This window comes from Schistocerca nitens, chromosome 8 (genome assembly GCF_023898315.1).
Source record: "Schistocerca nitens isolate TAMUIC-IGC-003100 chromosome 8, iqSchNite1.1, whole genome shotgun sequence".
Lineage (NCBI taxonomy): Eukaryota > Metazoa > Arthropoda > Insecta > Orthoptera > Acrididae > Schistocerca > Schistocerca nitens.
In genome coordinates this window covers 393,168,202-393,181,687 of record NC_064621.1, presented here as the reverse complement: position 1 = coordinate 393,181,687, position 13,486 = coordinate 393,168,202, and positions in this window count along the sequence as shown.

The following is a 13,486-nucleotide window of genomic DNA, read 5'->3' as shown; positions in this document are numbered from 1 at the left end:
ACCAGTGTTAAAGACGGCGATGGAGCTCCGTATGCCACGGCAAACTGGCTGACACTGACGGCGGCGGTGCACAAATGCTGCGCAGCTAGCGCCATTCGACGGCCAACACCGCGGTTCCTGGTGTGTCCGCTGTGCCGTGCGTGTGATCATTGCTTCTACAGCCCTCTCGCAGTGTCCAGAGCAAGTGTGGTGGGCCTGACACACTGGGGTCAATGTGTTCTTTTTTCCATTTCCAGGAGTGTATGAATAACTCACCAAATTGCTACGATCACATAGATAATGTTGTGGGGACAGCAAACCAAAGTTTGGTTTATTGGCAGAAAACTTAAAAAATGCAACAGGGCTATTAAATAGAATGCTTGCACTACGCTTGTTCCCGCGCCCGGGTTCCCGGGTTCGATTCCCGGCGGGGTCAGGGATTTACTCTGCCTCGTGATGACTGGGTGTTTTGTGATGTCCTTAGGTTAGTTAGGTTTAAGTAGTTCTAAGTTCTAGGGGAATGATGACCATAGATGTTAAGTCCCATAATGCTCAGAGCCCTTTGAACCATTTGAACCACTACGCTTGTCCGCCCTCTTCTGGAGTATTGCTGTGCGGACTGGGATCCACATCAGACAGGACTGACGAAGGACACCCAAAAATTTTGAAGAAGTGGAGCTCATTCTGTAGCATCGCGAAATAGGGGAGTAATCGCCACGGATAAGATATGTGAATTGAGGAGGGAATCGCTATCGCAAAGCCGATTTTCGTTGCGGCAGCTTCTTCTCATGAAATTTCAATTACCGACTATATCCTAAGAGAGTGAAAATATTTTGTTGGTGCCGACAAAACGATCATCGAAATAAAATACGAGACATTAGAGCTTACACAGAAAATTTTAAGCGTTTGTTTTTCCCGCGTGCTCTGCAAGAGTGGAACCGTAGAGAAATATCTTGATGGTGGTTCAATGAACCCTCTGCCAGACACTTGATTGTGATCTGCAGAGTAATCAAGTAGATGTAGATGTAATTATGGTTTATTAAATATGTTTCTGCAGTTAGCTGAAGATGTGTGAGAATATCACAACTATGAAAAAGCATGTAACGTGCCACCTACGAATGAACAACACAAGATGACAGAGTAAATCAACGACCAACAGACGGAAAAGTAGTGTGATGTGGTTGCCGTCGCTGCGGAACGGCTAAGCATAAGGCGTTGTGCCGCTCTTCCCTTGCATTATGCGAACCCACATACAGTGCGCAAACCGGCCAGTTCTTCATCTGTAGGCCTATACGTAGTGCTGTGTATCCATATTAACGCAGTAGTGCCGTATAAACAAAGCCTAGCAGAACTGAGCATTACCTAATGAGTCGGCCGCGGTGGTCTCGCGGTTCTAGGCGCTCAGTCCGGAACCGCGCGACTGCTACGGTCGCAGGTTCGAATCCTGCCTCGGGCATGGTTGTGTGTGATGTCCTTAGGTTAGTTAGGTTTAAGTAGTTCTAAGTTCTAGGGGACTGATGACCACAGATGTTGAGTCCCATAGTGCTCAGAGCCATTTGAGCCAGTACCTAATGCAGTCTCGGGGACGAAGGGTGGAGATGGCTTTGCTGTTGTCGACATCAGTTACCATGAGTAAATGGAACGAGTTTGTTTACATAAATGACACATGGCGTATAATGTCGCCTTGTGCACTGTTGTGCATTATTTTCAGTGCACAGCTCACTGCGGCAAGAATCAAATGTCTCTAACTTTATCTTCATGGTGTTTTCACGAGATATTCGTAGGAGGAAACAATGTATTTGTAGACTCTTCTAGGAAAGTACGCTCTCGGAGCTTTAACAGGAAACCACACCGTTCTGCAGGACGCCTGTCTTGCAGCGTCTGCCGCTGTAGTCGGTTGATCAACTCCTTGAAGCTTTCGTGCTTACTAAGTGAACCTGTTGCGAAACGCGTTGCTCTTCTTGGGAACTTCTCTATATGCTCTGTCAATACCATCTGGTACGGATTCTACACTGAGGAGCATATTTTTGTTTGGCCGAACGAGTGTTTTGTAAGCTACATCCTTCATAGGCGAACTACGATTAGTGAGACTTCTTCCAGTGATAATATAATGAAGGCTTTCACGACCGGATGGTACTGCTGTTGATAATTCTTCCGGGTTACTCCTACGCATGTACCAGTGGAAGAGATTATTGCGAATGTGGAAGCAGGGATTCGAACCCTCCCTAAGGCAACTGCTAATGCAATTCGTATTGAAATCACAAGGGTCTTATGCCATAATAAGCCATTGGAGAGTAATTTAACTAAGAGGGTGAGAAAGGCCATCAGGGATTTAAATGCGGACGAAGGGATAGCTGTTCTTCCATCTGATAAAGGCAATGCCACTGTGATGATGAACAAAGAGGACTACAGAAGTAAGATTTAGGATCTATTAGTGGCGGGACATTACAATAAACTTAGAAAAGACCCGACGGCTGTTATTTTGCGGAAAGCTAATACGTTGATAAAGTCTTCTACTTCTATTCCACAGATGGATAAAGAAGTTTTGCTAAGGAGTGAAGCTAAGTGTCCCAGACTTTATGGTATACCTAAAACTCACAAAATAAATCTCTCTCTGCGACCCATTGTTAGTGCGATTGATTCCCTTAATTATCAAATATCAAGGTATGTAGCTACTCTTCTATAGCCATACATTGGTAAGACTGATTCTTATGTGAGCGATTCACGCCATTTTATTAAGAAAATTTAAAGGTCTAACCTTGGCTCATGAAGACATTCTGGTCAGTTTTCATATTCCAGAATGAGATTTTCACTCTGCAGCGGAGTGTGCGCTGATATGAAACTTTCTGGCAGATTAAAACTGTGTGCCCTACCGAGACTCGAACTCGGGACCTTTGCCTTTCGCGGACAAGTGCTCTACCATCTGAGCTACCGAAGCACGACTCACGCCCTGTCCTCACAGCTTTACTTCTGCCAGTACCTCGTCTCCTACCTTCCAAACTTTACAGAAGCTCTCCTGCGAACCTTGCAGAACTAGCACTCCTGAAAGAAAGGATACTGCGGAGACATGGCTTAGCCACAGCCTGGGGGATGTTTCCAGAATGAGATTTTCACTCTGCAGCGGAGTTTGCGCTGATATGAAACTTCCTGGCAGATTAAAACTGTGTGCCCGACCGAGACTCGAACTTGGGACCTTTGCCTTTCGCGGGCAAGTGCTCTACCATCTGAGCTACCGAAGCACGACTCAAGTCCGGTCCTCACAGCTTTACTTCTGCCAGTACCTCGTCTCCTACCTTCCAAACTTTACAGAAGCTATCCTGCGAACCTTGCAGAACTAGCACTCCTGAAAGAAAGGATACTGCAGAGTCATGGCTTAGCCACAGCCTGGGGGATGTTTCCAGAATGAGATTTTCACTCTGCAGCGGAGTGTGCGCTGATATGAAACTTCCTGGCAGATTAAAACTGTGTGCCCGACCGAGACTCGAACTCGGGACCTTTGCCTTTCGCGGGCAAGTGCTCTACCATCTGAGCTACCGAAGCACGACTCACACCCGGTCCTCACTTATTTATTATTTATTTATTTATTTATTGTTCCGTGGGACCACATTTAGGAGAAGTCTCCATGGTCATGGAACGAGTCAATACATGAAATTATAACACGATTGTAGAAACAGAATGAAATGAAATATAAGAAACATATTCAGGCGACAAGTCGTTAGTTTAAATAAAGAAAATCAAGAATGTAACACTGGAATTTGCTTAATTTTTTAGCTCTTCCAGGAGCTCCTCGACAGAATAGAAGGAGTGAGCCATGAGGAAACTCTTCAGTTTAGACTTAAAAGTGTTTGGGCTACTGCTAAGGTTTTTGAGTTCTTGTGGTAGCTTATTGAAAATGGATGCAGCAGAATACTGCACTCCTTTCTGCACAAGAGTCAAGGAAGTGCATTCCACATGCAGATTTGATTTCTGCCTAGTATTAACTGAGTGAAAGCTGCTAACTCTTGGGAATAAGCTAATATTGCTAACAACAAACGACATTAAAGAAAATACATACTGTGAGGGCAATGTCAAAATTCCCAGACTATTGAATAGGGGTCGACAAGAGGTTTTCGAACTTACACCATACATAGCTCGAAAAGCCCGTTTTTGAGCCAAAAATACCCATTTTGAATCAGAAGAATTACCCCAAAAAATAATACCATATGACATAAGCGTATGAAAATATGCGAAGTATACTACTTTTCGTGTTGAAATGTCACTTATTTCAGATACTGTTCTAATGGTAAATAAAGCGGCATTTAGTTTCTGAACAAGATCCTGAACATGGGCTTTCCACAACAACTTACTATCTATCCATACGCCTAGGAACTTGAACTGTTCCGTCTCGCTTATAACATGCCCATTCTGTCTGATTAAAATGTCAGTTCTTGTTGAATTGTGAGTTAGAAACTGTAAAAACTGAGTCTTACTGTGATTTAGCATCAAATTATTTTCCACAAGCCACGAACTTATATCATGAACTATATTATTTGATAATGTTTCAATATTACACACAAGATCCTTCACTACCAAGGTGGTGTCATCAGCAAACAGAAATATTTTTGAATCACCTGTAATACTAGAAGGCATATCATTTATATAAATAAGAAACAGCAGTGGCCCCAGCACCGACCTTTGGGGAACGCCCCATTTAACAGTGCCCCATTGGGACTGAACATCATTACCACTCTCAATATTGCGGAGGATTATCTTCTGCTTTCTGTTCTTAAAGTAGGAGGCGAACCAATTGTAAGCTACTCCCCTTACTCCATAATGTTCCAACTTCTGCAGTAATATTTTGTGGTCAACACAGTCAAAAGCCTTCGTTAAATCAAAGAAAACACCTAACGTTCGCAACCTTTTATTTAATCCGTCCAAAACCTCACAGAGAAAAGAGACTATAGCATTTTCAGTTGTTAAGCCATTTCTAAAACCAAACTGTACATTTGACAGCAAATTATGTGAATTTAAATGCTGCAGTAACCTTGTATATACAACCTTCTCGATAACTTTAGCAAACACCGATGGCATAGAAATAGGTCTATAGTTGTCAAAATTATCCCTGTCTCCCTTTTTATAAAGTGGCTTCACTACCGAGTACTTTAATCGGTCAGGAAACCGACCACTCATAAAGGAAAAGTTACAGATATGGCTAAGTACTGAGCTAACATACGTGGAACAATACTTCAGTATTCTGCTAGATACCCCGTCATATCCATGAGAGTTCTTGGTCTTTAGTGATTTAATTATTAACTCAATCTCCCTCTTGTCAGTATCATGGAGGAGCATTTCAGGTAAGAGTCTCGGAACACTTTTTTCTAAGAGCGCTATATGATTCCCTGTTGGGACTAGGTTTCTATTTAGTTCACCTGCTATATTCAGAAAGTGATTATTAAGTACTGTACATATATGCGACTTATCAGTAACACGGACATCCCCACTACGCACTGATTCTATATTCTCGACCTGTCTCTGCAGACCAGCCACTTCCTTTACGACTGACCATATGGTTTTAATTTTATCCTGAGACTTAGCTATTCTATCTGCATACCACATACTTTTTGCCTTCCTAATAACTTTTTTAAGCACCTTACAATACTGTTTGTAATGGGCTGCTGCATTTAGATTGTGACTGTTTCTAACGTTTTGATATAATTGCCACTTTGTTCTACAAGATATTCTTATCCCGTTAGTCAGCCACCCAGGCTGCCTGTTTGTGCTAGTACCCTGTTTTGAACGTTCTAACGGAAAGCAACTTTCAAAGAGCACGAGAAAAGTCTTGAGGAAAGCATTATATTTATCGTCTACTGTATCAGCACTATAAACATCTTGCCACTCTTGTTCCTTGATAAGGTTTACAAAAGTCTGTACAGCAACTGGATCAGATTTCCTACAAAATTGGTAACTATATTTAACATTTATTTCTACCAGTACCTCGTCTCCTACTTTCCAAACTTTACAGAAGCTCTCCTGCGAGAGTCTCGGTCGGGCACACAGTTTTAATCTGCCAGGAAGTTTCAGTTTTGATATTTTATCTCTGTTTACTATGATTCCGGTCAATGAAGTTATGGTTTACATAACGGAAGTTTTCCCTGAAGATTTGACCGCTCTGTTTAGACACTGTCTCACTTCTAGCCAGTTTCAGTGGGATGAGGAGTTTTATGAGCAAGTGGATTGTTGCCATGGGTAACCCGTTGAACCCTGCGATTGCCAATTTTTACATGGAGAAATTTGAACCATTAGCGTTGAATAAAGCAAATAAGAAACCATGTTGTTGGTATCGTTATGTAGACGACACATTCGTGGTTTGGACACACTGTAAAAAAGCCCTAGACGAATTTTTTGATTTTCTTAATAGCATATACCCTAAAATTCAGTTTATCATTGAAGTGGGAAAAGACCAGGCTATTTCGTTACTCGATGTGTTAGTCATGAGACAGACCGATGGCAGTCTGAAACATAAAGTGTTTCGGAACAGCACACATACTGATAGATACATAAGAACTCCAATCATCACCCACAACAAAAAAAGAGGTGTAATCAAAAGTTTAGTGGACAGGGCAAAACGGATTTGTACGCCGGAACAACTGGATACGGAACTGAATCATCTGAAACAGGCCTTAGAAAATAATGTGTACTCAAACAAAGAAATTAATAGAGTTTTAAGACTTAATTGCAGCAGGCCAAAGGACAAGGATGGTACACAGCAATGGAAGAACACGGTGTCTTTACCTTTCATTAGTAAGGTTACAGATCGAATCGGCAAAATTTTGCTGAAAAATAAAGTGAATCCGGTATTCAAACCTACCAGAAAAATAGGACAAGTACTTCGTTCTGTTAAAAATAGAAGGTCACCATTATCATCTAGCGGTGTGTATAAAATTCCGTGTACTTGTGGCAAAGTCTATATTGGTACTACGAAAAGAAGTGTGAATTCGAGGGTAAAGGTACATAAAAGTCTTTGCCGACCGGGAAAAATAGATAAATTGGCCGTTGCGGAACATACACTTCAGTCAGGTTACCAAGTAGTTAAGTTTTCTGAAACTACAGTTTTAAGTGCTACCACGAACTATTATTCACGACTGTATAGGGAGGCTATTGAAATTTATAAACATGAAGATAATTTTAATAGAAAAGAAGAGGCCTTGAAATTAAACGAGGTATGGACAGTGGCGTTGCAGAATCGATAAGTGATTTTTATCTATGACGGACTATTATCGATAGTTACATTTTATCTTCGACTAGTTTTCTCTCTGCTACTATGTGCAAGCTAGACCACGCCCACTTTCCTCGGAATTTAGGCCGCTCTCCGACGCCCGACTCGTCAGTCGGCAGGACTCAGCAGGACCAGCAATACCTCTGAAGATGTCCAACGTAGTATTGGACGAAACTTTAGGAATAGGAGAATTCCATGGACCACGGCCATACAACCCGGAAGAATTCTTCCAGTGAATCTCAGTCTGGCACGTGCCTTTCCTGGGACTAGATTTACGAGGTCGTTCCATTTTAAATCGCTCCTTAGGCAGACTCGTTCAATTTTTCTGGAAGCAACTGCTTCCGGTAAGTGTTCTGCAATCTTGTATTTACACAATAATGTCTCTTTCCGTCTGTGTATACACAATACTTTTGTACGTCGAGGGACAGTTGTCACCACTGTACCAAGTGTCGATCCTGAACATGTACCACATGGATTTCGCTACAATTTTGTAGCGTTGCGACTTCCTTGTATGCAACAACATGCCGGCTGCGGTGGTCTAGCGGTTCTAGGCGCTCAGTCCGGAACCGCGCGACTGCTACGGTCGCAGGTTCGAATCCTGCCTCGGGCATGGATGTGTGTGATGTCCTTAGGTTAGGTAGGTTTAAGTAGTTCTAAGTTCTAGGGGACTGATGACCACAGATGTTAAGTCCCATAGTGCTCAGAGCCATTTGAACCATTTTTTTGCAACAACATGATCGGTGTAACGTCTCGTGGAACTTACGGCGTGGATTACCATGTCATTCGTATATATTATATTACTCCATTGGAGTACGTCCGAAGTTACTATCACATCGGAAGACTTCTCTTCTTTGAGAATGACATGCTGTGAACTGAAATTTCTAATGTTTCTGCCGAATTAAGTTCGAAGGGATTTCGGGATTGCTGCCGGTAATTGTAAATTCTACTCCACGATAATTCGACTGGAACTCTTCGAAGGCTCACCTGAAGATCGTGGAGTAGAATTTAAAATTACCGGCACAATCCCCAAATCTCTTCGAACATGCTTCGTTCTGTTTGCTGATATTCCATACGCCCGTATTTTGTTCATTACGCGGCAGCACGGATCTGTGTCGGGTTAAGGAACACGGGAATCGCTTGGGCGCCGGTACTACCAATTTATGTGTCTCGTGGATGAACAGAGGAAGTAGGATTTCACACGATTAGGTATTTTTTTTTTTAGGACGCGTTTCGATTCCTACAGAGGAGATGTCGATCTCCACAAATGTCATAATACGCGACATAAAACATATTCCAAATTTTATAACAGACCAACGTCAGAGATAAAGGTTTATTGTTTTGTGCGTCTGTTCGATGACCCTTCTTGAGGACGAGAATGACCTGTGCTTTTCTCCAGTCGTCAGGAATACTTCGCTCCTCCAGAGGCCTACGATACAGCATGTGATGCAGAGATAAGCGTACAAGGAAGACGGCGGCGTTCTAGGTCGGGCTCGGTCTGACGTCACTTGCCTCCGGGTCAGCGAATCAGTAAATAAGATAACCGCCGCGACCTCGCACACTCTACATTTATTTAGTTTGCGCTTACTGGATAACGCCCGTCGGAACATCGTTTTTGGTGCGTGCAGTTGAGCTCGTGTACGTGACTAATCTCCAGAAGTACTTCTTCAATCTAAGCATGCCAAGCAAGGTAAGTTGTTCTTTATCACAGCAGAGACTGATGCGTATTACGATATCAGGCAACCATGTAATTCATCCCCATCTACATGATTACTCTGCTAGTCACAATTAAGTGCCTAGCAGCTGTCTCTCTACCGTACCACTCTCTACCATACAACTCTCGAACGGCGCGCGGGAAAAACCAGCACTTAAATTTTTCTGTGCGAGCCCTGCTTTCTCTTATTTTATCGTGATGATCATTTCTCCCTATGTAGTTGGGTGCTAACTGAATGTTTTCGCAATTGGAAGAGAAAACTCTTGATTGAAATTTCATGAGAAGATCCCGTCGCAACGAAAAAAGGCTTTGTTTTAATGATTGCCACTCCATTCCACGTATGATGTCTGTGGCACTATCTCCCCTCTTTCGCGATAATACGAGTACAAAACGAGCCACTCTTGAACTTTTTCAATATCATCCGTCAGTCCTACCTGATACGGATCCCACACCGCACAGCAATATTGCAGAATAGGGCGGAAAAGTGTAGTGTAAGCAGTCTCTTTAGTAGACCGTTTGCACCTCATAAGTGTTCTGCCAATGAATCGCAGACTTTGGTTTGCTCTGGCCACAACATTATCTATGTGATCGTTCCCACTTAGGTTATTTGTAATTGTAATCCTTAAGTATTTAGCTGAATTTACAGTTTTCAAATTTGTGTGACTTATCGTGTAATCGAAATTTAGCGGATTTCTTTTAGTAATGTGAATAGCTCCACACCCTTCTTTATTCAGGGTCAACTGCCAATTTTCGCACCACACAGATATCTATCCTAAGTCATTTTGCTATTCATTTTGGCCATCTGATGACTTTACAAGACGGTAAATGACAGCATCATGTGCAAATAATCTAAGACGGCTACTCAGATTGTCTCCTATGTCGTTAATGTAGTTAGGAATAAGAGAGGGCCGTCCGAAGTGGCCGTGCGGTTAAAGGCGCTGCAGTCTGGAACCGCAAGACCGCTACGGTCGCAGGTTCGAATCCTGCCTCGAGCATGGATGTTTGTGATGTCCTTAGGTTAGTTAGTTTTAACTAGTTCTAAGTTCTAGGGGACTAATGACCTCAGCAGTTGAGTCCCATAGTGCTCAGAGCCAATAAGAGAGGGTCTATAGCACTTCCTTGTGGAACGCCGGATATTACTTCTGTTTTACTCGATGACTTTCCGTCTATTACTATGAACTGTGACCTTTATGACATGAAATCTCGAATCCAGTCGCACAACTGAGGCGATATTCAATAGGCACACAGTTTGGTTAGAAGACGCTTCTAAGGAAGGTGTCGATAGCCTTCTGAAAATCTAAAAATATGGAGTCAATATTACATCCCCTGCCGATAGCACTCATTACTTCATGAGTATAAAGAGCTAGTTGTATTCCGCAAGAACGATATTTTCTGAATCCGTGCTGACTATGTGTCAATAAATCGTTTTCTTCGAGGTAGTTCATAATGTTCGAATAGAGTATATGTTCCAAAACCCTACTGCAAATTGACGTTGCTGATATGGGCCTGTAATTCAGCGGATTACTCCCATTTCCCTTTTTGGGTATTTGTGTAACTTTCCAGTCTTTAGGTAGGAACTTTCTGTGAGCGAGCGGTTGTATACAGGGTGTTACAAAAAGGTACGGCCAAACTTTCACGAAACATTCCTCACGCATAAATAAAGAAAAGATGTTAGGTGGATATGTGTCCGGATACCCTTAATTTCCATGTTAGAGCTCATGTCAGTTTCGTCAGTATGTACGCTCAGTGGAGCACGTTATCATGATTTCGTACGGGATACTCTACCTGTGCCGCTAGAACATGTGCCTTTACAAGTATGACACAAGATGTGGTTCATGCACGATGGAGCTCCTGCACATTTCAGTCGAAGTGTTCGTACGCTTCTCAACAACATATTCGATGACCAATGGATTGGTAGAGGCGGACCAGTTCCATGTCCTCCACGCTCTCCTGACCTCAACCCTCTTGACTTTCATTTATGGGGCATTTGAAAGCTCTTGTCTACGCAAACCCGGTACCAAATGTAGAGACTCTTCATGCTCGTATTGTGGACGGCTGTGATACAATACGCCATTCTCCAGGGCTGCATCAGCGCATAAGGGATTCCATGCGACGGAGGGTGGATGCATGTATCCCCGCTAACGGAGGACATTTTGAACATTTCCTGTAACAAAGTGTTTGAAGTCACGCTGTTATGTTCTGTTGCTGTGTGTTTCCATTCCATGATTAATGTGATTTGAAGAGAAGTAATAAGATGAGCTCTAACACGGAAAGTAAGCGTTTCCGGACACATGTCCACATAACATATTTTCTTTCTTTGTGTGCGAGGAATGTTTCCTGAAATTTTGGCCGTACTTTTTTGTAACACCCTGTATAATTGATAAATATGGAGCTATTACATCTGCATACTCTGGAAGGAGTCTGACTTCTGGACCGAAAACCTTGCCTTTATTAAGTGATTTAAGCTGCTTTGCTACACCGAGGATATGTACTTCTATGTTTCCCATCTACGCAGTTGTTATTGATTGGAATTCGGGAATATTTACTTCGTCTTCTTTGGTGAAGGAGTTTCGGAAAACCGTGTAAAATACCTCTGCTCTGGTGCCACTGTCATTAGTGACGTCACAGTTGTTATCGCGCAGTGGAGTTATTGTTTGCGTCTTGCACTGGTGTGCGTTATATATTACCAGAATCTCTTTGGGTTTTCTGGCAGATTCCGAGACAGAGTTTCGTTGTGGAAATTATTAAAAGCATCTCGCATTGAAGCACGCGCTATATTTCGAACTTCTGCAAAACTTTGCCAATCTTCGGGATTTTGCGTTCTTTTAAATTTGGCATGCTTTTTTCGTTTCATCTGCAACAGCGATCTGACCCATTTTGAACAACGTGGGGGATCAGTACCTTCACTTATTAATGAATGTGTTATATATCAATTGCCGTCAATACTATCTCTTTGAAATCACTCCACATCTTTCCTAAGCTGACGTGGTCAGATCGGAAAGAGTGGAGACTGTCTCTTAAAAAGGCGTTAAGAGCATTTTTATCAGCTTTTTAAATAGGTGTACTTTGCGTTTCTTTTCGGTGATTGTAGGTGTTACGGTATTCAGCCTAGCAGCAACTGCCTTGTGGTCGCTAATCCCTGTAACCGTCATGATACTCTCTATTTGTCCAGGAGTATTTGTTGCTAAGAGGTAAAGTAGGCTTTCGCAACCGTTTGCGCTTCGAGTAGGCTCATGAAATAATTCTTCAAAATAATTTCCTGAGAAAGCATTCAGTACAATTTCGGATGACTTTTTATGCCTGCCGCCAGCTTTAAAAATATCATTTTTCGGGCGTATCGAGGTAGATTGAAGACGCCACCGAATATAATTGTATGAGTGGAGTACTTATTTGAAATTAGACTCAAGTTTTCTTTCAACTGTTAGCCACTTTATCTTCTGAGTGGAGGGGGGGGGGGTCGATAAAACGAAGTAATTAATAGTTTACTCCGATTGTCAAGAATAACCCCTACCCAAACTATTTCGCAGGAAGTATCTACTTCAATTTCACTACAAGGCAAAGTACTTCTGACAGTAATAAATACTCCACCACCAACTCTATTTAATCTATCCTCTCTGAACATTGTTAGATCGCGTGAAAATATTTCGGCTGAACTTATTTCCGGCTTTAGCCAGCTTTCTGTACCTACAAGTATTTGAGCTTCAGTGCTTTCTATTAGGCCTTGGAGCTCTGGTTCTTTCCCAACACTGATTCGACAATTTACAAATAAAATACCGATCGTTTCTTCAAATACCTTACTGTCTTTTACCTGCCCCCTTTTAGACGGACTGTTGGGAAGCTGAGAAGCCGAGAGTGGAAGCAATTGAGTGTCCTGCTATCAACGAATGCCGAAAATTATGCGTTCTTATAAGAAATGAAGAACTTCTCCTCAGAAGAGACAAGATTAGAGATACATGGAAAATATTAAAAAAGGACAGGATGTAATGACATGTATTAAGTCCTCAGGGAATATCTTACAAGCCGGCCGCTGGTGGCCGAGCGGTTCTGGCGCTACAGCCAGGAACCGCGCGATCGCTACGGTCGCAGGTTCGAATCCTGCCTCGGGCATGGATGTGTGTGTTGTCCTTAGGTTAGTTAGGTTTAAGTAGTTCTAAGTTCTAGGGGACTTATGACCTCAGCAGTTGAGTCCCATAGTGCTCAGAGCCATTTGAATATCTTACAGGGTATTGCAGAAAGCTGTTTTGGGTAAAGCTAAAGGACTATGGGGAAGCACCGAAATTCGAATCCATCGAATAAATATTTGAGGACGTTGCAAGTGATACTCTGAGATGAAGAGGCTGAGATAGGAGAGTAATTGTTGGTGAGTCACATCAAACATTCAGATGATTGATTACAAGGAAGAGATCATCAACATATTATGATAACAGCAATTTACACTCCTGGAAATGGAAAAAAGAACACATTGACACCGGTGTGTCAGACCCACCATACTTGCTCCGGACACTGCGAGAGGGCTGTACAAGCAATGATCACACGCACGG